The 17,409-nt window shown below is 35.8% G+C and overlaps 1 protein-coding gene across 4 annotated transcripts in view; it reads left to right on the forward strand.

The window, feature by feature from the left end:
• Tet (Ten-Eleven Translocation (TET) family protein) overlaps window positions 1-17,409 on the forward strand; it is an 841,485-nt gene that overhangs the window by 75,131 nt on the left and 748,945 nt on the right. The gene's annotated exons all lie outside the window — the stretch shown is intronic.

Genomic DNA, 17,409 nt, shown 5'->3' on the forward strand with positions numbered 1-17,409 from the left:
AGGTGAGTTTCTAAACTGTGCTGTCGACCGTACTCGGCGAGTATCTGAATCAATCGCGTTCTCAAGGAGATACTTTTTAATCAAGGCTTGCCTTATCCGGAAGTATATTGGTGACAAGCAGTAAGTCACTTAGAGATCAAAAGCCAGTGTCACGATAAGTTAATAAGTAGTTAAGTTAATAACAACCTACCGCAAAAATGTTGGGGCAGCGGCCAGCCAACCTAACGTTTATCACATGCTAATTCTCTGAAAAGTGCTATTTTTTTCATGAAATTATTCAGTTTCATCGAAATTGGAGTAATAAAAAATCTTGGGAGGTACAAAGCAGCATCAAAAATTGAGGAAAAGTTTTTGAAATTGGAAAAAGATTTTCAAAGCAGCGTCGCCTCTTGACAGTAGTTTGGGATACACTTAAAGTATATTTCTGCCATGAAAAGCTTCTCAGTGAAACCTCATCTGCCTTTCAGATGCCGTCGGCATATAGTACATCGGACCCGTACCGTTAATTTGTAGGAAATTGGACGAGAAGCTTGGCATAAATCTCGTCGGAGCTAAATCGCCCCTTATGTTTATTTTTTACTTATGTACATATAATTTGTTTTCATTTTTTGATGATGTTGAACATTAATTCGTAAACTAAAAAATTTCTAAATGGCGAAAAACTTCTTCGATGTTTGGTAGCTATGGTTAATATCTAATATTAAAATTTTTCTCGCAGGGTATTGCCGACACGGTTTTGTTTTACATTGGCATTGTGTAGCATGTGCATTCACATGTTTGTGTGGTGGTGTTCTTCCGTCAAAATCAGAACATGTGTACAAATCCATATAATTGTAGGGATGCATTTGTGAGCGCATATCCTGACACAAATCAAAATTGTATGTATTTGTAAAGCAAATATCAGAGGCTTATTTTCAGTTGATTTTACGGCACTCACGCATGTTTGGTAGAAAATTTGCTTATTCAAAAGATACTACAAGAGAACAAGCATATACATACATATAATAATTTTTTGATATACATATAAACTAAAAATTTAAACTAGAACCACTTGCAGAAGGACAAGTCATCTTCTTTTTAAGTTTGAGTTCATAAAGTATTGAAAAATTACAGTATAATATCTAAGTTAAAGTGGGTCTAAATTTTCAAGAAAAAAAAAGCTAAGCTGCTTAAAGACATAATAACGATATCCATTTTAACGTTTAAAATTAGCGAAAGTAATATTTTACTCTCAATGATAGCTTAACACACCCTACTGGTATTGGTATGTCCCAATGAGTAATAGAGAATGTAAGAGTAATGGCCACTACACTGTTGCGTAATGTGGAAAAAATATACGTGGTAGAATTATTAGGAACGAAATCACACAACACGTAACCTACATATAAATTCAAGTCTCTAAGCATATACACAATTTCTATGCATGCAAATGCGCGAAGAGATATATACACTGCCGTTTTGTTTGAAATAAAGGGCCAGAGAGAGTTTACAAAAGCAAAGTACGTGGTTAGGTATTCAGGTTTAGGTTTAAGTTTGTTTCTTAATAAAATTTTTTCTCTCTTTATATTATTTGGCTGGATTTACATGAAACATAAAAAGCAAGCTAAAAATATTAACCAATAAAAATAAAACAAAGAAATATTAAAAAATTTATAAAAAAATATAAATAAAGAAAGTAAAATAAAATAAAAAAGATACTTAATGAAAAAGAAACAATAAAATGAAATAAAACGAAATAAAATAACATAAAATAAAACAAAACAAAATAATATAAAATAGAATAAAATTCAAAAAAACAAAAATACAATTTAATTAAATTAAATTTTTCTTAAATGACAAGTTATTTGTTTGTTAGAGAAAAGCTTTGGATTTCTCATAGAAAAGCTATCTCTATATTATAACTATGCTATAAATTTGTTATTGTATGCTTACCATTTTCTTGGGGACTGCTATGGAAGAATTCTCGATTGGTTATCAAAACTTTATAGATTATTTGCCGAAAATTGAACGATGTTACCAATTCGTTATCAGGGTGTTATAGAGAAGAATCGAATTGTTTTCAATTTATTATAGGCTTGTTATATATTTTTTAACGGCAACTCATCGGTTTGTTTTGAAACAGATACCTATAAAACCTCAATATAAAATCAATGACAAATGTGTAAACCTTCGATAAAAAGCCCAAAAGAAACTAATAAGAAGACGATGACAAGCTGATAACAAATCGAAAGCAAGCAGATAATCAATCGAACATTCAACGATAATAATTTGCTATCAATAATAAACCGATAATAAAATTATCACTTGACGGTATCTGTTGTTGTTACCAAAAGGATGCCAACGAAGCTCTTCTCAAAAAGCCCGAAACTATTTGTTTCTGGTAAAGTTATCTCTGTTGTGATTTTACTTCAAGTCATGGGCGAGCTCTAGTTAACTTAACAAAATTAGTTTCTAGACGTACACTTGTATGTTTACACACCGTTCTTTAGGAGTATTTGGCACTCACACCTTTTTTTTTATTTTCCATTCAAATTACCTACATACACACTTTATTCAAATATCTTTTTGCTCAACGCTTTTTTATACTACATAAATGGGTCGATCTCTATACTCAAGAATAGTCTGTTGTCCATTTTATTATTTTTGTTTCTTTACTCTAAAATGCTGAAATAATAAACCCATTATGGAAATACTGTAGCCGACGTGATGTTCCATAAGTCAATGTGATTTATCCAGATTTTTCTCTTTCATAGTTTATTCAGTGTAACGCAGATTTCAATGGGTACTTTTGATTCAGATACGGTATGCAGAAAATATGTGCATTCACATACATATGTACATATATATGTATGTTTATTTACATGCATGGGTAGGTATACAATTATTCACAGTACGCTGCTGATAAATACAACTCAGAAATGGCACAATAAAGCACACAAAATAACCAAAGTTTCTAGAACGCAGAATAGCAATATATTTTTTAACCCGAAGTTACCTTCTCTTACTCTACAAGTGGGCATTAGAAAGTGAAACTTACTGTTTTTGTTTTTTCTAGCATCTCAATACTTTTATCGCAGTTTTTTAGCTTCCAGTCTTTACTAGTCGCTTCTACCGAGGGCCCACTGTATCTGCTTACCATATTTGAATTAAAGCTATCGTAAGTGTTTCCATAAGGATAAATTGTATTTTTCTCACTAGGCCGGTGTTCAATCTGCAATAAAGGTATGCTGAAATATATTCATACATATGTACAAACACACAAACATACATACTTTGTAAGCATAACATGCATTTTATGTTCACGTACTTTATGTGCATTTGTTTGTTAAAATACGCATGTTGTGCATTTATGTGTAGATGTACCACTTGAACAGAGGACGTAGGATTATAAAGTGTGCTGTAACAATAATAACAAGGACAGGATGAAAAGTATACATAAACAAGTAAGGAAGGTTAAGTTCGGGTGTAACCGAACATTACATACTCAGTTGAGGGCTATGGTGACAACATAAGGGAAAATAACCATGTAGGAAAATGAACCGAGGGAAACCCTGGAATGTGTTTGTATGACATGTGTATCAAATGAAAGGCATTAAAGAGTATTTTATGAGGGAGTGGGCCATAGTTCTATAGGTGGACGCCATTTAGGGATATAGCCATAAAGGTGGATCAGGGTTGACTCTAGAATGCGTTTGTACGATATGGGTATCAAATGAAAGGTATTAATGAGTATTTTAAAAGGGAGTGGACCTAAGTTCTATAGGTGGATGCCTTTTCGAGATATCGCCGTAAAGATGGACCAGGGGTAACTCTAGAATGCGTTTGTACGATATGGGTATCAAATGAAAGGTGTTAATGAGCATTTTAAAAGGGAGTAATCCTTAGTTCCATAGGTGGACGCCGTTTCGAGATATCGCCATAAAGGTGGACCAGGGGTGACGCTAGAATTTGTTTGTGCAATATGGGTATCAAACGAAAGGAGTTAATGAGTATTTTAAGATGGAGTGGGCCTAAGTTCTATAGATGGACGCCTTTTCGAGATATCGCCGTAAAGATGGACCAGGGGTAACTCTAGAATGCGTTTGTACGATATGGGTATCAAATGAAAGGTGTTAATGAGCATTTTAAAAGGGAGTAATCCTTAGTTCCATAGGTGGACGCCGTTTCGAGATATCGCCATAAAGGTGGACCAGGGGTGACTCTAGACTTTGTTTGTACGATATGGGTATCAAATGAAAGGTGTTAATGATTATTTTAAAAGGGCGTGGGGCTTAGTTCTATAGGTGGACCCATTTTCGAGATATCGCCATAAAAGTGGACCAGGGGTGACTCTAGAATTCGTTTTGCAATATGGGTATCAAACGAAAGGAGTTAATGAGTATTTTAAGAGGGAGTGGGCCTTAGTTCTATAGGTGGACGCATTTTCGAGGTATCGCAATAAAGGTGGACCAGGGGTGACTCTAGACTTTGTTTGTACGATATGGGTATCAAATGAAAGGTGTTAATGAGTATTTTTAAAAGGGAGTGGGCCTTCGTTTTATAGGTGTTCGCCTTTTCGAAATATCGCCAAAGGTGGACCAGGGGTGACTCTAGAATGAGTTTGTACGATATGGGTATCAAATTAAAGGTATTAATGAGAGTTTTAAAAGGGAGTGGTGGTAGTTGTATTTGTGAAGGCGTTTTCCAGATATCGACCAAAATGTTGACCAGGGTGACCCAGAACATCATCTGTTGTATACCGCTAATTTATTTATATATGTAATACCTGCCAAGATTTTAAGGGTTTTTTATTTCGCCCTGCAGAACTTTTTCATTTTCTTCTACTTAATATGGTAGGTGTCACAACCATTTTATAAAGTTTTTTCTAAAGTTATATTTCGCGTCAATAAAACAATCCAATTACCTTACAATATTTCATCCCTTTTTTCGTATTTGGTATAGAATTATGGTATTTTTTTCATTTTTCGTAATTTTCGATATCGAAAAAGTGGGCGTGGTCATAGTCGGATTTCATTCATTTTTCATACCAAGATAAAGTGAGTTCAGATAAGTACGTGAACTGAGTTTAGTAAAGATATATCGATTTTTGCTCAAGTTATCGTGTTAACGGCCATGCGGAAGGACAGACGGACGACTGTGTATAAAAACTGGGCGTGACATCAACCGATTTCGCCCATTTTCACAGAAAACAGTTAACGCCATAAAATATATGCCCCTACCAAATTTCAAAAGGATTGGTTAATTTTTGTTTGACTTATGGCGTTAAAAGTATCCTAGACAAATTAAATGAAAAGGGCGGAGCCACGCCCATTTTAAAATTTTCTTTTGTTTTTGTATTTTGTTGCACCATATCATTACTGGACTTGAATCTTGACATAATTTACATATATACTGTAAAGATATTAAATTTTTTTGTTAAAATTTTACTTTAAAAAAATTTTTTTTAAAAGTGGGCGTGGTCTTTCTCCGATTTTGCTAATTTTTATTAAGCGTATATATAGTAATAAGGGTAACGTTCGTGCGAAATTTCATCATGATATCTTCAACGACTGCCAAATTACAGCTTGCAAAATTTTAAATTACCTTCTTTTAAAAGTGGGCGGTGCCACGCCCATTGTCCAAAATTTTACTAGTTTTCTATTTTGCGTCATAAGTTCAACTCATCTACCAAGTTTCGTCGCTTTATCGGTCTTTTGTAATGAATTATCGCACTTTTTCGGTTTTTCGAAATTTTCGATATCGAAAAAGTGGGCGTGGTTATAGTCCGATATCGTTCATTTTAAATAGCGATCTGAGATGAGTGCTCAGGAACCTACATACCAAATTTCATCAAGATACCTCAAAATTTACTCAAGTTATCGTGTTAACGGACGGACGGACGGACGGACATGGCTCAATCAAATTTTTTTTTCGATCCTGATTATATTGATATATGGAAGTCTATATCTATCTCGATTCCTTTATATATGTACAACCAACCGTTATCCAATCAAACTTAATATACTCTGTGAGCTCTGCTCAACTGAGTATAAAAACAACAACTGCTATCTATATTATGCATGCATTTGCGGTGTAGAGAACAAATGTTTATAGGAACATTGCACTTTATACACTTCATAGCACATGTGCAAGTGCGTATGTACTCAATTGTTCATGCCTACTTTAGGATACTCCTATTACATTATCCTCTTAAAATTATTGTTACCAGGTCAGAAATTGTGCTATATAAAAACCATAGTCAGGTATTTAAATAAATTTAAAAACTTGAAGTATCATGAAAATATGACCTTAAACTCTATATGTTTGACAGAGTGCCGGAGAACAGAGTTGCTCTAAATTTTTTCAAAAACTCTTATAGAAAATGGACAAAGGTATATACATACTTGGAATATATTTATTAACTGTATTCATAGTGTTCTTAGAGTTTTGTCGATGACAGAAACACCACACGTGTTTTAGAGCCCACACTGCCTGCTGCGTCTTTTACACTGCTGAGGTCTTTCTTGCAGCTGGAGCCTTTATATGGCCAGCGCAGGACACGAACACAGTATTTATACATATTTTCAAAGGTTTTTTCTTGACTTCCTACATCTAGTTCCACTAATCAGACATAATTTATATTCGTTCAATGCAAGGGCAATGCCCTGTGATAGCACCCATTATAAGACGATAGTCATCTCGATGTTTTAATTTTTTTGCTCACGGTATGAGAGAATTCTGAGTGTAAGCGTATAGTGTAAGCATAAGCGTAAGTGTATGAGTAATCTTTGTAAGTGGTATGCTATATGGGAATGTAAATGTGGGCGTACTGATATGCCTTAAGGTGTGGTACTGGTATGCCTTAAGGAGTAATATAGAGTGTAAGAGTAATGGTCACTACAATGTAGCGTAATGTGGGAATGAAGTACGTGGTAGTGTTGATAATAGTGAAACCAAACAGCTCGTCAAATACATATAAATTAAAGCATCTTGGCGTAGACTTGATTTATATGCATGCCAGTGCATAATTGGTTATATACACTTCCGTTCTGTTGAAAATAATGAGCCTGGGAGTGTTTTCAAAATCAAAGCACGTTGTTAGGTATTCTGGTTTAAGATGAAGCTTGTTTCTTTCGCAAGCAAAAATAAATACTATTTAAAATAAAATAGAATAAAAACAAAAAAAAAAATAAATAAAACAAATAAAAAAATAAAATAAAATAAAATATATAAAAATATAATAAAATAAAATAAACTAAAGCAAAATTAAATTCAACTTGATTATTTTTTAATTGACGAATTATAAGTTTTTTATTAAAAAACTGTTGATTTACCAGCGAAAAATTAACGGTGTGTTAACAAAATTTTAGCGATTTTTTACTTGATTGTTATCAATTTCAATAGGAGTGTTATCGAAAATTTATCGATTTGCTATTGGAAAGTTATCGGCGTGTTACATTTTTGGAGCCAAATATGTAGTTTACGGTTTTGTTATCAATATGTATCGAGTGTAAGAGTAGAAGAGCAAAAATTTTACTTCCTAATTTTGATGAGTGTAGTACTCTATAATTCACCTACATCCATTATATTGAGCAATCCCAAGAAAAAAGGCCATTATAGAACAACTTCTTAGGAAGAGCAATCAATCCGAAAGAATCAAAATCGTAATGCTCTCTAACTGTTTGTGTTTGTTACTTCTTCTTTTTTCTACTTTTTTTCTACCGTACAATGGCCTGTGTACATATAATGTTCTGAGTTCTTTAATATTTTTGAAATTTACCGCTAGGCGAACAAGTTCGATAAACTCTGTGTATAAAGTGCAATTGAGCGTTTAAATCATAGATTTCACTTCAAATATAAACAAGTGCTCAATTTTACATCATTCCATCCAGTATATACAGTCAACACCAGATAGTTCGGCTGCATGTAAGATTGCATGAAAATGCCAGTGGCGGATCTAGGATTTGGAACTGGGGGGGCGGGCCTTGAAATTTTTTCACTTTCAAATTTTGTTTTTGTTTTCCATGATGTGTTAAATAAATGAATACAGAATATAAAATGACATGACAAAACGAGGATTTTCAAAATTAAAAAAATTAAATAACTTACTAATAAAGTACAAGCAATATTTTCTGAAATGAAGTTTTTCTTTAATTCAGCACACTCGAGATAATGATATAACAACCATATAAAAATAGTCATAAAAACCTTTCATTCAAACCCACTTATTGCTGGTTCAATCTTCTATCGACCAATCCAAAGATTCGAGTCGTCGGAGCTTCGATTTACAGAAAAGATCGGTTATTTCTTCAATGTCCGTTTCTAGTGACGTTGCCTAGTGCCAGACCAGTTTTCAGACATGTTGACTCTCAAACAAGTCTTCAAGCGCTTTAGAACAGAAAAAGAACGCTCTGCAGTCGCTGATGTCACGGGGATAGTCGCAAATATTTGCAACAGTGTCGTCACGTTTGGAAAAAATGAAGAAAAATGTGCTGATTTAATGTTTTTCAGGGCATCAGTAGCTGTTTGAGCATTCTTGAACGGATCACTTTTGCAATGGTTATGTTACAATAAAATCGCATTTTTCAGCACTTTCTCATTGTAACTGGTGAGATCTTCTTTATAAACTTTAGCAGCAAGTACAATTTCTTCAATCGTTACTCCTGCAGAATATGCTGGAATCAGTCCTTCCAGAGGCAGTATTTTCAAAAATTCACTTTTGAACCTTGACGTCAATGAAGAAATCATGTAGTCCAGGAAACGGTAGTAAATTGTAGCCCTGTAATTCGGGTTTAGCCCCTAACTCTTTTTTTGGCCCTCGTTAATATGTTTGCCCTTTTTTGGCTCCAAATCTATTTGGGCAACTCGGATTGTGAAATTTGTTATGAGTGTATCAAATGACATCGAAATTTTATTTTATTTTTTTCGTTATGATGATGTGGCAGCTTGGTAATCAGCTGATAATAAAACATTAATCGATTATCAAGTGTCATCACTTACACAACGTAGAAATGAAAAGGTAAAGAAATATTTAGCATAAAACGCCACTAAAGAATTTTTTTATCAGATATTTAATACAAAAGCAAGTGTCAGCAACAGCAGAAAACTTCGAAAATGAAGAAAGCGATGAAAGTGATGAAAGTCGTTTCGATGACATGACGAGCCATATGTGCCGGCGTTAAGTTTTTTCTTATATTTGGCGGAACAAAGTAATTACTGCTTACTTAACGTATTTTTATTATTAAAAACTATAAATACAATTATAACAAGTAAGGACGGGGCTGACAATATGCTGCTAAGTTTTTAACGAGCAGAGCCCTCTATGCCATTTATTTCAATTTTCAGAGCTTCCTAACCATAAGAAAGTGAGTTTAATTCAATTTCTGTAAAAAATGCGAGATTCATTCGGTAAAAATATTCACAGTAGAAAATTTTTGGCATCAAAATTTTAAAACCATACCGTGTGTCCTCAGTATGCCGTTACGTGCAAAATGCACGTAACTCGCACGTATGATACCTCAACCTTGCACGTAATGACTTAGTTCGAAAGGAGGGGGGCTTTAGCCCCCACAGCCCCCGCCCCCCTAGATCCGCCACTGATCACTGCAATAGATCCATGAATTTTAAAAATCAGAATTTCAATCAGAAATTAATACGTATGCGATTTTTCATAAAACATGAAAAGGAAAGGACTTGGTTCGTCTTCGAAAATTATTACAATTTTTTTTCGCTACAGTCTATGAAACCCGCAAAAACTATTTCCGTCATCCCCTTCTTCAATATTTTTATACTCAGTTGAGCAGAGCTCACAGAGTATATTAAGTTTGATTGGATAACGGTTGGTTGTACATATATAAAGGAATCGAGATAGATATAGACTTCCATATATCAAAATAATCAGGATCGAAAAAAAATTTGATTGAGCCATGTCCGTCCGTCCGTCCGTCCGTCCGTTAACACGATAACTTGAGTAAATTTTGAGGTATCTTGATGAAATTTGGTATGTAGGTTCCTAAGCACTCATCTCAGATCGCTATTTAAAATGAACGATATCGGACTATAACCACGCCCACTTTTTCGATATCGAAAATTTCGAAAAACCGAAAAAGTGCGATAACTCATTACAAAAGACAGATAAAGCGACGAAACTTGGTAGATGGGTTGATGTTATGACGCAGAATAGAAAATTAGTAAGATTTTGGACAACGGGCGTGGCCCCGCCCACTTTTACAAGAAGGTAATTTAAAAGTTTTGCAAGCTGTAATTTGGCAGTCGTTGAAGATATCATGATGAAATTTGGCAGGAACGTTACTACTATTACTCTATATGTGCTAAATAAAAATTAGCAAAATTTGATTAAGAACACGCCCACTTTTTAAAAAAAAAATTTTTTAAATTCAAATTTTAACAAAAAATTAAATATCTTTACTGTATATAAGTAAATTAAGTCAAAATTCAACTCCAGTAATGATATGATGCAACAAAATACAAAAATAAAAGAAAATTTCAAAATGGGCGTGGCTCCGCCCATTTTCATTTAGTTTGTCTAGAATACTTTTATTGCCATAAGTCGAACAAAAATTTACCAATCCTTCTCAAATTTGGTAGGAGCATAGATTCTATGACGGTAACTGTTCTCTGTGAAAATGGGCGAAATCGGTGTAAGCCACGCCCAGTTTTTATACACAGTCCACCGTCTGTCCTTCCGCTCGGCCATTAACACAATAACTTGAGCAAAATCCGATATATCTTTACTAAACTTAGCCCACGTACTTACCTGAGCTCACTTTTTCTTGGTATAAAAAATGGGCGAAATCTGACCATAACCACGCCCACTTTATCGATATCGAAAATTACGAAAAATGAAAAAAATGCCATAATTCTATACCAAATACGAAAAAAGGGATGAAACATGGTAACTGGATTGGTTTGTTGACGCAAAATATAACTTTGGAAAAATCTTTGTAAAATGGGTGTGACACCTACCATATTAAGTAGAAGAAAATGAAAAAGTTCTACAAGGCGAAATCAACAGCCCTTGGAATCTTGGCAGGAATACTGTTAGTGGTATTGCATCTATAAATAAATTAGCAGTACCCGACAGATGATTTTCTGGATCACCTGGTCCACATTTTGGTGGATATCACGAGAACGCCTTCACATATACATCTAAGGGCCACTCGCTTTTAAAACCCTCATTAATACCTTTAATTTGATATCCATATCGTACAAAAACATACCAGAGTCACCCCTGTCCCACCCTAATGGCGATATCTCGAAAAGGCGTCCACCTATAGAACTAATGCCCCCTCTCTCTTAAAATGCTCAGTAACACCTTTCGTTTGATACCCATATCGTACAAACATTCTAGAGTAACCCCTGGCCCACCCTAATGGCGATATCTCGAAAAGGCGTCCACCTATAGACCTAGTGTCCACTCCCTCTTAAAATGCTCAGTAACACCTTTCGTTTGATACCCATATCGTACAAACATTCTAGAGTCACCCCTGGCCCACCCTAATGGCAATATCTCGAAAAGGCGTCCACCTATAGACCTAATGCCCACTCCCTCTTAAAATGCTCAGTAACAGCTTTCGTTTGATACCCATATCGTACAAACATTCTAGAGTCACACCTGGCCCACCCTAATGGCGACATTTCGAAAAGGCATCCACCTATAGAACTAAGGATTACTCCCTTTTAAAATACTCATTACCACCTTTCATTTGATACCCATATCGTACAAACACATTCTAGAGTCACCCTGGCCCACCCTAATGGCGATATCTCGAAAAGGCGTCCACCTATAGACCTAATGTCCACTCCCTCTTAAAATGCTCAGTAACACCTTTCGTTTGATACCCATATCGTACAAACATTCTAGAGTCACCCCTGGCCCACCCTAATGGCGATATCTCGAAAAGGCGTCCACCTATAGACCTAATGTACACTCCCTCTTAAAATGCTCAGTAACACCTTTCGTTTGATACCCATATCATACAAACATTCTAGAGTCACCCCTGTCCCACCCTAATGGCGATATCTCGAAAAGGCGTCCACCTATAGACCTAATGCCCACTCCCTCTTAAAATGCTCAGTAACACCTTTCGTTTGATACCCATATCGTACAAACATTCTAGAGTCACACCTGGCCCACCCTAATGGCGATATCTCGAAAAGCCGTCCACCTATAGAACTAAGGATTACTCCCTTTTAAAATACTCATTACCACCTTTCATTTGATACCCATATCTTACAAACACATTCTAGAGTCACCCTGGCCCACCCTAATGGCGATATCTCGAAAAGGCGTCCACCTATAGACCTAATGCCCACTCCCTCTTAAAATGCTCAGTAACACCTTTCGTTTGATACCCATACCGTACAAACATTCTAGAGTCACCCTTGGTCCAGCTTTAAGGCGATATCTCGAAAAGGCGTCCACCTATAGAACTAAGGATTACTCCCTTTTAAAATACTCATTACCACCTTTCATTTGATACCCATATCGTACAAACACATTCTAGAGTCACCCTGGCCCACCCTAATGGCGATATCTCGAAAAGGCGTCCACCTATAGACCTAATGCCCACTCCCTCTTAAAATGCTCAGTAACACCTTTCGTTTGATACCCATATCGTACAAACATTCTAGAGTCACCCTTGGTCCACCTTTATGGCGATATCTCGAAAAAGCGTCCACCTATAGAACTAAGGATTACTCCCTTTTAAAATACTCCTTACCACCTTTCATTTGATACCCATATCGTACAAACATATTCTAGAGTCACCCCTGGCCCACCCTAATGGCGATATCTCGAAAGGGCGTCCACCTATAGACCTAATGCCCACTCCCTCTTAAAATGCTCAGTAACACCTTTCGTTTGATGCACATATCGTACAAACACATTCTAGAGTCACCCCTGGCCCACCCTAATGGCGATATCTCGAAAAGGCGCCCACCTATAGACCTAATGCCCACTCCCTCTTAAAATGCTCAGTAACACCTTTCGTTTGATACCCATACCGTACAAACATTCTAGAGTCACCCCTGGCCCACCCTAATGGCGATATCTCGAAAAGGCGTCCACCTATAGACCTAATGCCCACTCCCTCTTAAAATGCTCAGTAACACCTTTCATTTGATTCCCATATCGTACAAACACATTCTAGAATCACCCCTGGTCCACCTTAATGGGGACATCTCGAAAAGGCGTCCACCGATAGACCTAAGGCCCACTGCCTCTTAAAATGCTCAGTAACACCTTTCATTTGATACCCATATCGTACAAACAAATTCTAGAGTCAGCCCTGGTCTACCTTTATGGCGATATCCCTAAATGGCGTTCATCCATAGAACTATGGCCTATTCTCTCTTAAAATACTCTTTAATACCTTTCATTTGATACACATGTTATACAACCACATTCCAGGGTTACCCCAGATTGATTTTCCTTATTTTGTCTCCATAGCTCTCAACTGAGTATGTTATGTTCGGTTACACCCGAACTTAGCCTTCCTTACTTGTTTTATTATAAGGACTTATGTGTAATTATTTTGGTGGTGTGTAGAATAAAATTTTTACCGCATTTATCACATTTTTTCATACATCATGCAATTTAGTACTGCAATATTTGTGAAATTGTTTTTTTTTTTTTTTTTTTAATTATACTTTGCAACGTCTTCATCTGCTATTTAAAAATTTTTTTCATTCGTTGTACATATTTCTTTTTACCGCATTTCCTGTGGCAAGAACATAATCACTGCAACATGACAATGCAGTCAAAAACAAATACGAGCAAGTTAGCCAAAGAGCGAGCAATGAGCTAAGCGTCCACCGCAAAATTGTGGAATGGCCAGCTGTAAAGTTTTAAAGTTTTACTAATGATTTCTTTTTTTCTGCAACGCTTAGTCGCGCTGATAACGGTGTACTAGGAAAGGTTGGCTATAACGGCAACTGGAAATGATGACGCAACCAACGTTAAAAAAATAGTATAAAATATGAAAAAAAAAAAATGCATATATTGTATGAAAAAATAATTGCAAAAAAAAATTAGAATGTTCAGCCAGTCTCTCAATGAAACTAGGCATCTGGCATAAAGACTGTCATCGAAAAAGTATATTTTGTAAGGCGAAGCAATCGGGAAGAATAAATGTCCACTTGAGAATATATCCTTAGGACAATAACGTCAAACGAAGTCAATCACTCAAACCATTAAACTTAATTTCATGCTGATTCCCTTTTTCTGTTAATGTTGCGCTCTTATTGCCCACAATTTGTTGCCCATATTCTGCCCGCTCTTTCATCACCATCTCCGGTGCGGTCCATACACCGTTTTCGTTTGTAATGCTTTTAACATTTTTTATTACTCAAAGCATTTTCTTTCTATTCATTAAAAACAACGTGATTTTTCTTTAATTTTAGTTTTTTGCTTAGATTTTCTTAGTTTAAAAGTTTATGGGATTTCTGATATGAATTTAATTGCCTTTGTAGTTCTTTTATATTTTATATTTCCATGGTATATAATAGAAGTTGCAATCATTTGAATTGAGTGACTTCTTTACTAAATTTTTTGGGTACTCAACTAGAATTCTATGACATTTTTGCACTTCTCATTATGACGATTAAGTGGCGCTTAACTGCCTAAGCGATTTTGGCCGGGTCGTAAAAAGACCCGCCAGCTATTCCTGTTTCGCCACAACTGACGCCAATTGGAAGCAATAATCGTATCTTCTTATAATAGCTTGTACGGCTTAGTCCTACTGCTGGCATTATCTTCTTCAGCAATATGCTAAAGAAATCGCACGAAAAGGAGTCACGTGGTCTGAAGCCTCGTTTGCTTTCGAATGGCTCGGAGAGGTCTTTCCCAATACTTACGGGATGGTGGTGTTGCTCAACGTCATTTGGCAAAATTTTCTGGCATTATTCCTATCAGCCAACATTTGAAGGTGCTAGCACTTATGACTTCATTACATTTTTATGCTGGAACCTGGTATCGCAGATAACCTTATTTCGAGTCGCGGCGAAGTCAATCAACTGCAACCCGTTGGGAGATGTTACATTGTGGAGGCAACATTTTACGAGTGTACGACTAAACACCCTTTCCTTGCTGACACTGACGTTGAAGTCACTCAGCATGATTTTAATATCATGGCCGGCGAAGTGAACGTATGTCTTTTCTAGTATTTCATTAAAGAAGTATTTATCATTTTCGCCCGTGTCGACTACGGTTACGTAGGCGCCTATAAACCAGATATTAAAAAACTTCCCCCCAATGCGGATCGCGGCAAGATGGTCGCTCACAACCGTGACCGACAGTACTTGGCGGCAATATTTTCGAATTTCGCGTTTGTTCAACTTCGCCATTGTAGTAGACCTCGCAAGGCCCTATTGCTCTCCTGCCCTGCCCCATTCATCGTGGATGCGGCATTTGTCCAGGTACATGTTTTCAAATCATGGTCTTTAAAATCATGGTCCGTTAACGTTTTTACGTAGCAGGCCCCAAGACTAGTTCGAAACCCAGGAACGTGATTTGTATTACAGTCGCCTCTTACAACAGGCTTACTCATCGCGGGTATATTCTATGCCTCCTTAAAATTTATATAAAAAACTATTCAACAAGGGCTGAAATTAGAGATGGGCTCGCTTTCGTATTATGAATGATCAAAACCAGATCGAGTCAAAAACGGATAACATGGAGGAGTGATATAAGGTTAACTATTTTCACGTGGTTATAAGGTCACAAATTTTGTTTCGCATCTTCAAGCATTAAATTTGTGGAACGAAAAAAAAAATTATTTAAAATTTTCGGATACGGTGCTCTTTTTCCTACATTTTGGTCCCGTTCTAGAGAAAAGTCGTATACAAAATTCGGTTCCCCCCATAAATTCAGAAACACATTTTTTCAGAAAACATTAGTCAGAACCTTTTTTCAGAAAGCCAAAATTCAGAAGTCAAATTTCAGAAGTCAAATTTCAGAAGTAAAATTTCAGAATTCAAAATTCAGAAAGTAATCAGACAGCAAACAAACATTAAATTTTATGTTTTTTTGCTGTCTGATTACTTTCTGAATTTTGACTTCTGAAATTTTACTTCTGATTTTTTTTTTCAGTCTGGAACACAGCAACGTCGAAAGAAGCCGTTATATCCAATCAAATTATGAAATATGTATGATATCACCAAATTGGGCGAAGTCCGTACAAATAATTCCATCGAAAGGTGGCACAACGTCATTCGAAGTGCGTTTGGGGCACACCCTAACATATTTAATTGCATAAATAAAATAAAAAACGAACGGGCAATAATAGAATCAAAACTGCAGCAATTTTCATCTTGAGGCGAGCCATATCGGAAACGCAAGAAAAAATATAAATACTTCAATTTCTTAATACTGTAAATTCAAAAGATCGCGGGCTCGAATCGAGCTCAAGGCCTAACAATAATTATTTTATCATTGTTATTGTTATGATAAATTTTTTCTTAATTGAAATAACAAAAATTGTTAATACATCCCAGAGCACGGGGAAAAAGTGTCAATAAATATGTCACTATGGCATCATTGCCATGAAACAAGTCCAATTTTCATATCAATTCTGCAACAGATGTCGCAGTGCTGTGAATAGTAGAAATAGAAGTAGCTGAATGGTTATAGCAGCGGCGTCTATACGTTGCCGATGAAGGAATTTAGCAGTTCCCGAAATGGATCTATACAACGAGCTTTGGCAGTTTTCTAAATTTGTTTCTTTCTTCTATTCTAATATAAAATTGTTTCAATTAAGAAAAAATTTATCATAACAATAACAATGATAAAGTAATTATTGTTAGGCCTTGAGCTCGATTCGAACCCGCGAAAGCACAATTCATAATTTTAGATTGTACTACCTTTTCTTTATACATAATTCCTTCCTAATAAATAAATGTTTTTGAATTTTGAGAAAAATTAAATGTTTTTTCTGTCGTCTGATTACTTTCTGAATTTTGACTTCTGAATTTTGCCTTCTGAAATTTGACTTCTGAATTTTCACTTCTGAAATTTGACTTCTGCAATTTGACTTCTGAAATTTGACTTCTGAATTTACTTCTGAGTTTTGACCTTTGAATTTTTTCTTTCTGAATAAAGGATTCTGACTAATGTTTTCTGAAAAAATGTGTTTCATTTCTCTCTGAGATAAGAAGAGCATATTAAACTAAAAGCTGAGTTTACAGTGCAGAAACCGGGTTTAGAGCTTATGTAGGAAGTGCCAGCTGTGCTCATGGTCAAGACTCCAGCTACTAGTTAGGGGCGGCAATAGGACGGAGTTATTTTGTAACATAAGTGCTGATACTTAATTGGGGGGTTTTCATTTGGTCGTCAACAAATTTTGGAATCACTATGGACACATTCCTTGTTGTGCCGATCAAGCGTAGAACTATTTCATTAAGAGATGGTAC

The sequence above is a fragment of the Eurosta solidaginis genome, chromosome 5 (assembly GCF_040869045.1).
Source record: "Eurosta solidaginis isolate ZX-2024a chromosome 5, ASM4086904v1, whole genome shotgun sequence".
In the NCBI taxonomy this organism is placed as follows: domain Eukaryota; kingdom Metazoa; phylum Arthropoda; class Insecta; order Diptera; family Tephritidae; genus Eurosta; species Eurosta solidaginis.